This window comes from Cherax quadricarinatus, chromosome 28 (genome assembly GCF_038502225.1).
Source record: "Cherax quadricarinatus isolate ZL_2023a chromosome 28, ASM3850222v1, whole genome shotgun sequence".
Taxonomy (NCBI): Eukaryota; Metazoa; Arthropoda; class Malacostraca; order Decapoda; family Parastacidae; genus Cherax; species Cherax quadricarinatus.
This window is the reverse complement of record NC_091319.1, coordinates 4491466-4504742: the sequence shown is the minus strand read 5'-3', so window position 1 is coordinate 4504742 and position 13277 is coordinate 4491466.

Genomic DNA, 13277 nt, shown 5'->3' with positions numbered 1-13277 from the left:
TTAGGGAAGAAGAATTCTTTTCCACTTCCCCAAAAAGCACTGTTATTGGGAACAAAACAATGTCTGTACTATACCCCTTCAGTGTTTGATTTTTCTTTAATTATACTTTCACTACAATGCCACCTGATCTGCTAAATTTATTCAGTTCCACATTAATTTGTCAATGTATATTTTTTATTGTTTTTCTCATATTCTATTTTTAATTTTCTTTATACTCTTCAGTCTTTTCATATATCTTCTCTTCTACTGTTTAACCCTTTCAGGGTCCGTGCCGTAAATCAATGTCTTTATGTTCAGGGTCCAAACCGTAGGTCTTCGCCATGAGCTCAGCTCACTCTGATAAGCTGTGAGCAGTAAATTTTGGCCTAGATATGAGAGAATACATCTATGTAGTATGTGTGCACCACATAAAGCAAATCCTGCAGCACACAGTGCATAATTATAGAAAAATACTGAGACCGTAATTTTCGATTAAAACAGCGATTTTGCAGTGTTTTTTCGTATGTTTTTAAAGTTGTATTTGCAATTTCTTGGTCTCATTTGATAGAATGGAAGATATACTACAGAAATAGAGATGATTTTGATTTTTAGTACTAGAAATGGCTTGAAACTGAGCTCAAAGTAGCAGAAATATTAAATTTTTGCTGATGTTCAAGAGTAAACAAATGATCTCACAAGTCTAATACATGACAGCTGGTGGGTCTGATATACATTCACAAATGTGGTGATATTATTTATACAATTATTACAGTATTGCATAACAGTAAATCTTCTATTTGGTTTGAATAAAAATTTATTATATGAATAAAAAATCAAAATGGAATTCATTTGTAAAGCCTGAAAACGTAACTAATGAACAGAGGAAATGTTAGTTTAGTGCCAGGAATGCCTGCATTGTTTATTCTGGACCCTATTTTGAAATTGGAATATTTTGAACTTTGCATTAAATTGGCCAAATTACCAATTTCTGGTCACTTTATTTTGTTGTTGAAACAGTTGACTTGGAGATTTCTTGTGCTGAATCGATAGAATAGAAGTAATACTAGTGAAATAGCTAAGAATTTGGTTGACTGGAATACTGTAATTGGCCTAAAATGGGAGTCAAAGTCGGCAAAATCGTTGATGCATAAATATCAGTGACACATCAAAATTCATGAGAACATAATTTCATCAATTTTCCATCAAATTTCATACTTTTTGTTTTATTACCTTCAGAAAGAGATTCTCTACCATTTCATAAGAAAAAATAACAAAATTATTTTTCGAAAATTCTTGGATCCTGGTGCACACTTTGAAATTTGGCCTCTGGACCCTGAAAGGATTAACCTTTATGTCCTTTTTGAGGACTTTCTGTATTTTGTTCACACCTGTGTGATAACTAAGTCAGGTGTATTATTTCTCAGGTGGGATTTTTCAGTTTCTTTTTTTAAATTTTTAATGCTTGAAAACATTTGTAATGTCTGTAATAAATTTTGCATTTTGTCACCACAGTAAGGAAGGAATGAGTTCGTAGAGGCAATGAGGAATTAAGTATACAGATAGAGATAGAATTCTGTATATTTAATATCTATATTCTTAGGTAGTAGGTTGGTAGACAGCAACCACCCAGGGAGGTACTACCGTCCTGCCAAGTGAGTGTAAAACGGAAACCTGTAATTGTTTTACATGATGGTAGGATTGCTGGTGTCCATTTTTCTGTCTCATAAACATGCAAGGTTTCAGGTACGTCTTGCTACTTCTACTTACACTTAGGCCACACTACACATACATGTACAAGCATATATGTATATACACAACTCTCTGGGTTTTCTTCCATTTTTCTTACTAGTTCTTGTTCTTGTTTATTTCCTCTTACCTCCATGGGGAAGTGGAACAGAATTCTTCCTCCGTAAGCCATGCGTGTTGTAAGAGGCGACTAAAATGCCGGAAGCAAGGGGCTAGTAACCTCTTCTCCTGTATATATTACTAAATGTAAAAGGAGAAACTTTCGTTTTTCCTTTTGGGCCACCCTGCCTTGGTGGGATACGGCCGGTGTGTTGAAAGAAAGAATATCTATATTCAGTATATTAATTTTCTAGGTATGCTGTTGGGACAAGGTGGTTTTCCACAAGCCCCTTTATTCTATTCCTCTGTATTTTACTGTCACTGGGTTGGCTTAATCCAGTAGTTCTTTTATTGCTGGAAGCCAAGTGATGTTAATAATGACTTGTCAAATCTGTATGTATGGCTTATTGATAATAAAAATGCTAATTTACTATCTGTCACTGCTTTCACAAAGTGTAAATTAATATGTGAAGAGTAGACTTTGAGAATGTTCAGTAGTATATCAAACCACTTGTATTCAAATTAGCAGTACTGTATAGACTAATAGGGTTAACTGGTGATGGCAGTTATGGTGGATAGAAATGAGATTGTTTTACCATGATCCTAACAGTAATGGACAGTTCTGTAATGGATTTTGTCTGTTGCTTTCAAATTGGGTGACCACTGGACTTTGTCCATTGTTTCTGAATCAGCTGACCGGTGGACTTTTGTTCATTACTTTCAAATCCACTGACCAGCAGATTTTGCCCATTGTTTCTAAATCAGCTCAACAAAGCAGAATTTTATCCATTGCATTTGTATCAGCTAACCCAGTAGATTTTGTCCATCTTTCCACAGTCCACTAAATTGAGGTCTGTTAAATTGATGATTAACAGTTTGAAAACAAAACAAAAGCAAGTACTATAAAATAATATGTATATACATTAGCAGTGATAATATCATGTTACACAAATAACCCGCACATAAAAGACAGAAGCTTACGACGACGTTTCGGTCCGACTTGGACCATTGACAAAGTCACACTAACAGAGGAGGAGCAGAACGGCTATATATAGGCAGGAAGAGGTGGAGGTAGTAGTAGTGGTAGTAGTAGTAGTAGTAGTAGTAGTAGTACAAGAATTGTATATAATACCGACAGGATGAAATGACACATGCACAACAACCGGGCATCCCCACCGTAGACGTTTCGCCATCCAGCCAGCCACTGGATGGCGAAACGTCCACAACAAAGACAACCAGACGCCGCACATGTGTCTAATTTCATCAGTAGATGTAGTAGAAGAAGAAGAGGTAGTAGTAGTGGTAGTGGTAGAATTGGGAAATAAGGAAGACGAGCCAGTCAAATACAAAGGAAGGGGAGCACTGCAAGAGAGCTAGAAACCCACAGAGGGAGAGCAAGCGCACCGAGGTGCGTGAAAGGGGAAGTGGTGAAATAAAATAAAGAAGGAACAGAAACACGAGACAGGAGAGAGAAAGACAACCCAGAGGAGAAAAGGAGAGAGGAAAGGGGAAGAGGAAGAAGAAAAAGAAGAAGAAAAAAAAATGAGGATTCAGGTTAAGTCACGGGTGTTCTGAAGTTTGGAGCATTTTACAATGTAGTGGGAGAGGAAGGCATCTACAGAGACGAAGCCAGGGCTAAGATTCATACAAGGAAAGTTGTGTATGAACCTTAGCCCTGGCTTCGTCTCTGTAGATGCCTTCCTCTCCCACTACATTGTAAAATGCTCCAAACTTCAGAACACCCGTGACTTAACCTGAATCCTCATTTTTTCTTCTTCTTCTTTTTTTCTTCTTCCTCTTCCCCTTTCCTCTCTCCTTTTCTCCTCTGGGTTGTCTTTCTCTCTCCTGTCTCGTGTTTCTGTTCCTTCTTTATTTTATTTCACCACTTCCCCTTTCACGCACCTCGGTGCGCTTGCTCTCCCTCTGTGGGTTTCTAGCTCTCTTGCAGTGCTCCCCTTCCTTTGTATTTGACTGGCTCGTCTTCCTTATTTCCCACTTCTACCACTACCACTACTACTACCTCTTCTTCTTCTACTACATCTACTGATGAAATTAGACACATGTGCGGCGTCTGGTTGTCTTTGTTGTGAACGTTTCGCCATCCAGTGGCTGGCTGGATGGCGAAACGTCTACGGTGGGGATGCCCGGGTGTTGTGCATGTGTCATTTCATCCTGTCGGTATTATATACAATTCTTGTACTACTACTACTACTACTACTACTACCACTACTACTACCTCCACCTCTTCCTGCCTATATATATCGCCGTTCTGCTCCTCCTCTGTTAGTGTGACTTTGTCAATGGTCCAAGTCGGACCGAAACGTCGTCGTAAGCTTCTGTCTTTTATGTGCGGGTTATTTGTGTATCGTTCCAGTCACGGTATTGTGCCTTTTTGTTATTTATAATATCATGTTCCAATTATCACCCTAATGAATAAAAATGTTGCTGATATTCACTGAAAAATATATATATGCACCTGTATGGAATCCAATTTTCTTCAGCTTGTAAACAGGATGACTCTCTTTAAAATGAAATATTAGTGTCTTTATGCATAGTGTATCCTAGTGTATACAGCAGTTAAAAACCTGTAAAATTTAGGTGTAAGAAATTAGACTAGTTCTTGAGTGCTTTTTATACAGCAGTTCAAGTTTTCTCAGACATACAGTGCCACAAGACCTCTCTTCACTTTACTTCTGTCACCACAGAACCACTTAAGCCCATGGACATGGCACTTGGCAGGCACGTCCTGACTTTAAATTACACCACATTTCATTCATTGCCAAAAAGATCACTGCCCCACACATGCAACTATTCTCAACCACTCACTATACATGAACATCATTATACAACATTATCACTACAAATTATCACTATACATCATCACTACATATCATCATTTCATATCACATTATTACACAGCATCAATACACAACACAACACATCAACATCACTACATACATGTATCAGTATCACTACACATTACTACCCGGCATCAATACACAACACCACTATATAACAAAATTACTACACAGCATCACTATACATGATCATTACACATTACTACAATCACTACAGATCAGCATCACAAAATATCATTATACATTATTGTCAATATGCATCACGACATAATATCAATACCCAACTTCACATCAATAAACATGAACATCACTACAAAAGACAATCATTACACTTCTTCAATACACAACATAATCACTACACAGAATCACTACACAACACTACACATGACTTCACATCACTACAAATGAACATCAATACACATCACTACACTTCAACATCACTACAATATCATCACACATCACTACACATCACTTAATATCTGTACACAAAATCTGTACACAAAAACACCACCTTCATTACACATCAAGAACACCATCACTACACATCAAGAACACCATCACTACACATCAAGAACACCATCACTACACATCAAGAACACCATCACTACACATCAACAAAATCATTAATAAACACTGTGTAGTGTTGAAGATTGAGACACTTATGCAGCATATGGGTATCTTTATTCAGGAAACGTTTCGCCACACAGTGGCTTCATCAGTGCAATACAAAGAGGAAGGCGTAAGGAGAGGAGGAGAATGAGGTAATCAGTCCCTCAACCTGGAGTCGATGTGTTCAGTCCATCAATCTTGTAGAATGTACAGCATAGGGCCGTAGACGTGGCTTATATACTGTAGTGAGGTGTGGCGAAACGTTTCCTGAATAAAGATACCCATATGCTGCATAAGTGTCTCAATCTTCAACTTGTCGGTTTTTCAAACCATTCATCACAACTGTCAGACACTGCAGCATCATGGGATGTTGTTACAAAGAATTCTTCAACACTTGTTCAACCTTTGGACGAAGACCTACTTCGACTAGTGGATGGTACCACTATGACCCCGCCTCCGCCTGCTTCACCTCACCTCACTACAGTATATAAGCCACGTCTACGGCCCTATGCTGTACATTCTACAAGATTGATGGACTGAACACATCGACTCCAGGCTGAGGGACTGATTACCTCATTCTACTCCTCTCCTTACGCCTTCCTCTTTGTATTGGACTGATGAAGCCACTGTGTGGCGAAACGTTTCCTGAATAAAGATACCCATATGCTGCATAAGTGTCTCAATCTTCAACTTGTCGGTTTTTCAAACCATTCATCACAACTTTCACCACACTCGCACATTATCACTGTTTTTGCAGAGGTGCTCAGAATACAACAGTTTAGAAGCATACACATATAAAGATACACGACATATCCCTCCAAACTGCCAATATCCCAAACCCCTCCTTTAAAGTGCAGGCATTGTACTTCCCATTTCCAGGACTCAAGTCCGACTATATGAAAATAACCGGTTTCCCTGAATCCCTTCACTAAATATTTCCCTGCTCACACTCCAACAGATCGTCAGGTCCCAAGTACCATTCGTCTCCATTCACTCCTATCTAACACGCTCACGCACGCTTGCTGGAAGTCCAAGCCCCTTGCCCACAAAACCTCCTTTACCCCCTCTCTCCAACCCTTTCGAGGACGACCCCTACCCCTCCTTCCTTCCCCTATAGATTTATATGCTTTCCATGTCATTCTACTTTGATCCATCCTCTCTAAATGACCAAACCACCTCAACAACCCCTCTTCTGCCCTCTGACTAATACTTTTATTAACTCCACACCTTTTCCTAATTTCCACACTCCGAATTTTCTGCATAATATTTACACCACACATTGCCCTTAAACAGGACATCTCCACTGCCTCCAACCGTCTGCTCGCTGCTGCATTTACCACCCAAGCTTCACACCCATATAAGAGTGTTGGTACTACTATACTTTCATACATTCCCTTCTTTGCCTCCATAGATAACGTTTTTTGACTCCACATATACCTCAACGCACCACTCACCTTTTTTCCCTCATCAATTCTATGATTAACATTACACATCCCAGTCTAAGACCTACTTTTACCGGGAAGTAGTCTCCCTTTCTTCTACACACCCTAACCTGAGCCTCACTATCCTCATAAAAACTCTTTACAGCATTTAATAACTTACCACCTGTTCCATATACTTGCAACATCTGCCACATTGCTCCTCTATCCACTCTATCATATGCCTTTTCTAAATCCATAAATGCAATAAAAACTTCCCTACCTTTATCTAAATACTGTTCACATATATGCTTCAATGTAAATACTTGATCTACACATTCCCTAACCACTCTGAAACCTCCTTGCTCATCCGCAATCCTACATTCTGTCTTAACTCTAATTCTTTCAATTATAACCCTACCGTACACTTTTCCTGGTATACTCAGTAAACTTATTCCTCTATAATTTTTACAGTCTCTTGTCCCCTTTCCCTTTATATAAAGGGACTATACATGCTCTCTGCCAATCCCTAGGTACCTTCCCCTCTTTCATACATTTATTAAACAAAAGTACCAACCACTCCAACACTATATCCCCCCCCTGCTTTTAACATTTCTGTCATGATCCCATCAGTTCCAGCTGCTTTACCCCCTTTCATTTTACGTAATGCCTCACGTACCTCCCCCACACTTACATTCTGCTCTTCTTCACTCCTAAAAGATGGTATACCTCCCTGACCAGTGCATGAAATTACTGCCTCTGTTTCTTCCTTAACATTTAAAAGTTCCTCAAAATATTCTCGCCATCTACCTAATACCTCCATCTCCCCATCTACTAACTCCCCTACTCTATTTTTAACTGACAAATCCATACTTTCCCTAGGCTTTCTTAACTTGTTTAACTCACTCCAAAATTTTTTCTTATTTTCATTAAAATTTCTTGACAGTGCCTCTCCCACTCTATCATCTGCTCTCCTTTTGCACTCTCTCACCACTCTCTTTACCTTTCTTTTACTCTCCATATACTCTGCTCTTTTTATAACACTTCTGCTTTGTAAAAACCTCTCATAAGCTACCTTTTTCTCTTTTATCACACCCTTTACTTCATCATTCTACCAATCACTCCTCTTTCCTCCTGCCCCCACCCTCCTATAACCACAAACTTCTGCCCCACATTCTAATACTGCATTTTTAAAACTATTCCAACCCTCTTCAACCCCCCCACTACTCATCTTTGCACTAGCCCACCTTTCTGCCAATAGTTGCTTATATCTCGCCCGAACTTCCTCCTCCCTTAGTTTATACACTTTCACCTCCCTCTTACTTGTTGTTGCCACCTTCCTCTTTTCCCATCTACCTCTTACTCTAACTGTAGCTACAACTAAATAATGATCCGATATATCAGTTGCCCCTCTATAAACATGTACATCCTGGAACCTACCCATCAACCTTTTATCCACCAATACATAATCTAATAAACTACTTTCATTACGTGCTACATCATACCTTGTATATTTATTTATCCTCTTTTTCATAAAATATGTATTACTTATTACCAAATCTCTTTCTACACATAGCTCAATTAAAGGCTCCCCATTTACATTTACCCCTGGCACCCCAAATTTACCTACTACTCCCTCCATAACATTTTTACCCACTTTAGCTTTGAAATCCCCAACCACCATTACTCTCACACTTGATTCAAAACTCCCCACGCATTCACTCAACATTTCCCAAAATCTCTCTCTCTCCTCTACACTTCTCTCTTCTCCAGGTGCATACATGCTTATTATAACCCACTTTTCACATCCAATCTTTATTTTACTCCACATAATCCTTGAATTAATACATTTATAGTCCCTCTTTTCCTGCCATAGCTTATCCTTCAACATTATTGCTACTCCTTCTTTAGCTCTAACTGTGTTAATTCCCATTTTGAATTTGATTCCCCATAATTTAATCCCACCCCTCTCCCGAACACCCTAGCATTTACTTCTTTTACAACCCCATCTATAAATATATTAAACAACCATGGTGACATTACACATCCCTGTCTAAGACCTACTTTTACTGGGAAGTATTCTCCCTCTCTTCTACACACCCTAACCTGAGCCTCACTATCCTCATAAAAGCTCTTTACAGCATTTAGTAACTTACCACCTATTCCATATACTTGCAACATCTGCCACATTGCTCCCCTATCCACTCTATCATATGCCTTTTCTAAATCCATAAATGCAATAAAAACTTCCCTACCTTTATCTAAATACTGTTCACATATATATATAATTATTTTTCCTTTTCCTTTTCGTAAGAAGCCGTAGCCATGGAGCTCAACCAAATTTGGCAGTGAAGAGCTTAATGATTTTTTGTATTGTTCGGAGGTACTTCTTCTGGTTAGGTCTCTCCTGTGGGTCCTGGCTGAGGCCCTTCAGGGCCAGGGTCATCAACTGGTGGGGCTGACGCTCCATTATTCCAATAACCTGAACATCAAAATGATATACAATACCGACAGGTTGGTAGGTAAGACACATAGGCAACAGTTAGGCAACTTTATTCTGAAACGTTTCGCCTACACAGTAGGCTTCTTCAGTTGAATACAGAAAGTAGGCAGGAACAGTAGAGATGTGAAGACGATGTAATCAGTCCATCACCCTTGAAGTCGTAGAATTTGAGGTTGTCAGTCCCTCAGCTTGGAGAAGTTCAGTTCCATAGTCAGGAACTATCTGAAGATCAAGCGACAGTGCGGAGACTTAAATACTGTCGGAAGGAGAGGTGCAGAGTAGTAGTAGTAGTGAGAATGCCTAACTGTTGCCTATGTGTCTTACCTACCAACCTGCCGGTATTGTATACCATTTTGATGTTCATCTTGTCAGACACTGCAACACATGGCATCTTGGTACAGAAAACACCTTGGACAACCTTTTCAAGTGAGATTTGTTGGATCTGAGAGGGACATGACCTCTCAGTGGCTACATTCTCACTACTACTACTACTCGGCACCTCTCCTTCCGACAGTATTTAAGTCTCCGCACTGTCGCTTGATCTTCAGATAGTTCCTGACTATGGAACTGAACTTCTCCAGGCTGAGGGATTGACAACCTCAAATTCTACGACTTCGAGGGTGATGGACTGATTACATCGTCTTCACATCTCTACTGTTCCTGCCTACTTTCTGTATTCGACTGAAGAAGCCTACTGTGTAGGCAAAACGTTTCGGAATATAGTTGCCTAACTGTTGCCTATGTGTCTTACCTACCATTCCAATAACCTGTTTGACGAGCAGGGTGACTCCCACCACAACACTTTTCGTTGTAACAGGCTGACCCATAGCAGCTTCATAGCAGGTCCAGGGGCTAAACTACAAAAATATGCTGAAACAGTTCTTTTCGTAGTCACCACAAGCCCAAGGCTGGCCTGGGCGGGCTGAAAGTCAGAAATCAATTATAGAGGTACTCACCTAATTGTGGTTGAAGCAGTCGAGTCACAGCTCCTGGCCCAGCCTCTTCACTGGTCGCCACTAGGTCTACTTATCATACATCTTCTTAAAGCTATGTACGGTACATATGTATACATATGCCTGTACATGCATATGTAGTGTGCCTTAGCGTATTTAGTTATTTATTATTATTCATGAGGGGAGTGCAAAACTCGTAGAGATCATAATTATATTATAATCATGGTTGAGCGCTAAATCTAGGATTACACAGCCTCGTGGAGATCAAAGCTCCTGGGGCATGGAAACCATTCAGACTTTGATCAATGAATTAGAATACAGGTCAGCAGCAAGGAACCTCCCGTATTGGGTCAAAAAGAAAGAGGAACAAGGAATACAATGTATCTATTTCTAGACAACACATTGTCCAGAAATAGATAATACGTTGTCTATCTAAACAACATATTCCCCAGATCCAGACAATATAGAGTGCGAGCAGCTCTCAGCTATTTTGTGTAACTGATCTACTCCACACTCGCATGACTGGTCATGTAGTGACAGTCACACATGAATGCCCAAGTCCTCACAGTCACACAAGGTACCCAGAACTTACCATGTGGAGGCAGTTGCTCTTCAAGTTCCTTTTTTTTAAGGATATAACAAATAAATAAAAAAAAAGAAATCCTTTTTGTATATTTTTTCTTTTTTCCTTTTTGTAAGAAGCCATAGCCAAGGAGCTCAAAAAATTTGGCAGTGAAGAGCTTAGTGATTTTTTGCATTGCTCGGAGGTCAGGTCTCTCCTTTGGGTCCTGGCTGAGGCTCTTCAAGGGCCAGGGTCATCATCAGGTGGGGCTGACACTCCATTATTCCAATAGCCTGTTTGATGAGCAGGGCGACTCCAACCACATCATTGTAACAGGCTGACCTATAGCAGCTTCGTAGCAGGTCCAGGGGCTAAACTACAAAAACTTGTAGTTTAGTCGCCATAAACCCAAGGCTGGCCTGGGCAGGTTGAAAGTCTGAAATCAATTATAGAAATTTTTGGATATTTTGGGTTGGTTCTGCCCACTATCACATTGTTCTGTTTAAGGTCCAGATGGACAATTACTTTCTGGTGGATGTTAGTCAAGTTCTTGATGATGCTTTCAATGGCTTTTAGCCAAAACAAATCATCTAATTTTTCCCCACCTGTCTCCTGGTTGTGGCCGAGAGGTTCGAGATCCTCCAACCCCAAGAAAGACAAAGTAACATCCTATCTCAGGAGACAAACCCAGAAGTCTTGGAGCTCCACCTGCACCATTGAGTTTCTCAAGGTCTGGGCCTCGCGCAGACAATCCGTTTCTCGGGTATTAGATTTAAAGATGTTTTTGAGGACCACTGGTCCGTCATATCCTGGAAGATTCCAGAGCTGGGTCTTACCACACCCTCCATAACCCAGTTCCTTAATTTCAAGGTGCTTTTCATTTTCCAGAATCCACTTGGAATCAACAGACTTCTCGCAAAGTTGGTGAGACTGCGTCTTGAACCAATCTATTGTTCTCTAAGCGACTGACTTAGAGGAAGAACCAGCCACTACACACAAACATGAAGTGTAAGAGTAGTCCACATGACATTGTATAAGAGGTAGACATAGGGTCCTGCGAGTCTCAGTAGGTAGACATTGTGCTTGTCTATAGAGGAACTTCAGTCTGGCATGCGCTTTCTTTACTACATTGTTCCTTATCAAATTTCCTGACGTGCATGGGTCAAAGGGAATTCCCAGATACTTTACTGAGGAAACTGAAGTGATGGGCTCCCCATGCAAATGCAAATAACTCATTTTACATTATTCCTAGTATATCTCCTTTATAGTATGATATTATCTCCATAGTATAATAAGGTATGAAAAGGACCCCAATGGGAATAAGTCTGACTTTTTTGAGTTATCCTAGGTTCTCTACATATATGCTACCATGTATGATAATCTATGTAACTGTACTTGTGTATACCTGAATAAACTTACTTATTACACCGGACATTAAAATGATTTATCCTTAGTTTATGTTTCGTGCCACTTGACACTGATGGGCATATTGTCTACATAACATAGGAATAATAAGGGACCCAGAATACTACCTTGGGGAACTCCACATGTTATCGGCAGGGGTTCGGATTCTGTTTTGTCGATTTTGACAATTTGTCTGCTGTTGCTAAGGTAGGACTTAAACCAGTCTACGGAACCTATGCCGATAGCTTCAAGTTTCTTACATAATATATTGTAATAATATCTTTATTTACTACAAGTATATGGTATACAGTCCTAGCTGACATCAATGACGCATCTTTCTCTGGGAGTGAGGCGTCTTACTCTGGGAGTGAGTCATCTTACTCTTGGAGTGAGACATCTTACTCTGGGAGTGAGGCATCGTACTCTGGGAGTGAGGCATCTTACTCTGGGAGTGAGGCATCTTACTCTGGGAGTGAGGCATCTTACTCTGGGAGTGAGACATCTTACTCTGGGAGTGAGGCATCTTACTCTGGGAGTGAGGCATCTTACTCTGGGAGTGAGGCATCTTACTCTGGGAGTGAGGCATCTTACTCTGGGAGTGAGGCATCTTACTCTGGGAGTGAGGCATCTTACTCTGGGCGTGAGGCATCTTACTCTGGGAGTGAGGCATCTTACTCTGGGAGTGAGGCATCTTACTCTGGGAGTGAGGCATCTTACTCTGGGAGTGAGGCATCTTACTCTGGGAGTGAGACATCTTACTCTGGGAGTGAGGCATCTTACTCTGGGAGTGAGACATCTTACTCTGGGAGTAAGATGCACTTAGGTACATTCTGCTGTGTCATCTTTAATCTCAGGTGAATAAGGAAGAAAAACTCAAGATTTTCTTCACTTTAATATGGCATAATGTTACTTAACATTACAATACATGTGGTATATTGTCACTGGTCATAGATAATGCATGTGTCATATGTAACTGGTCATACATAATACATACGACACGATGTCATTGGTCTTACATAATAGGTGACGAGATGTCACTGATCATACATAATACACATGGCGTAATATCATTGGTCATAATACATATGGTGTATATCACTGGTCATACGTAATACATATGACATAATATCATTGGTCATAATACAT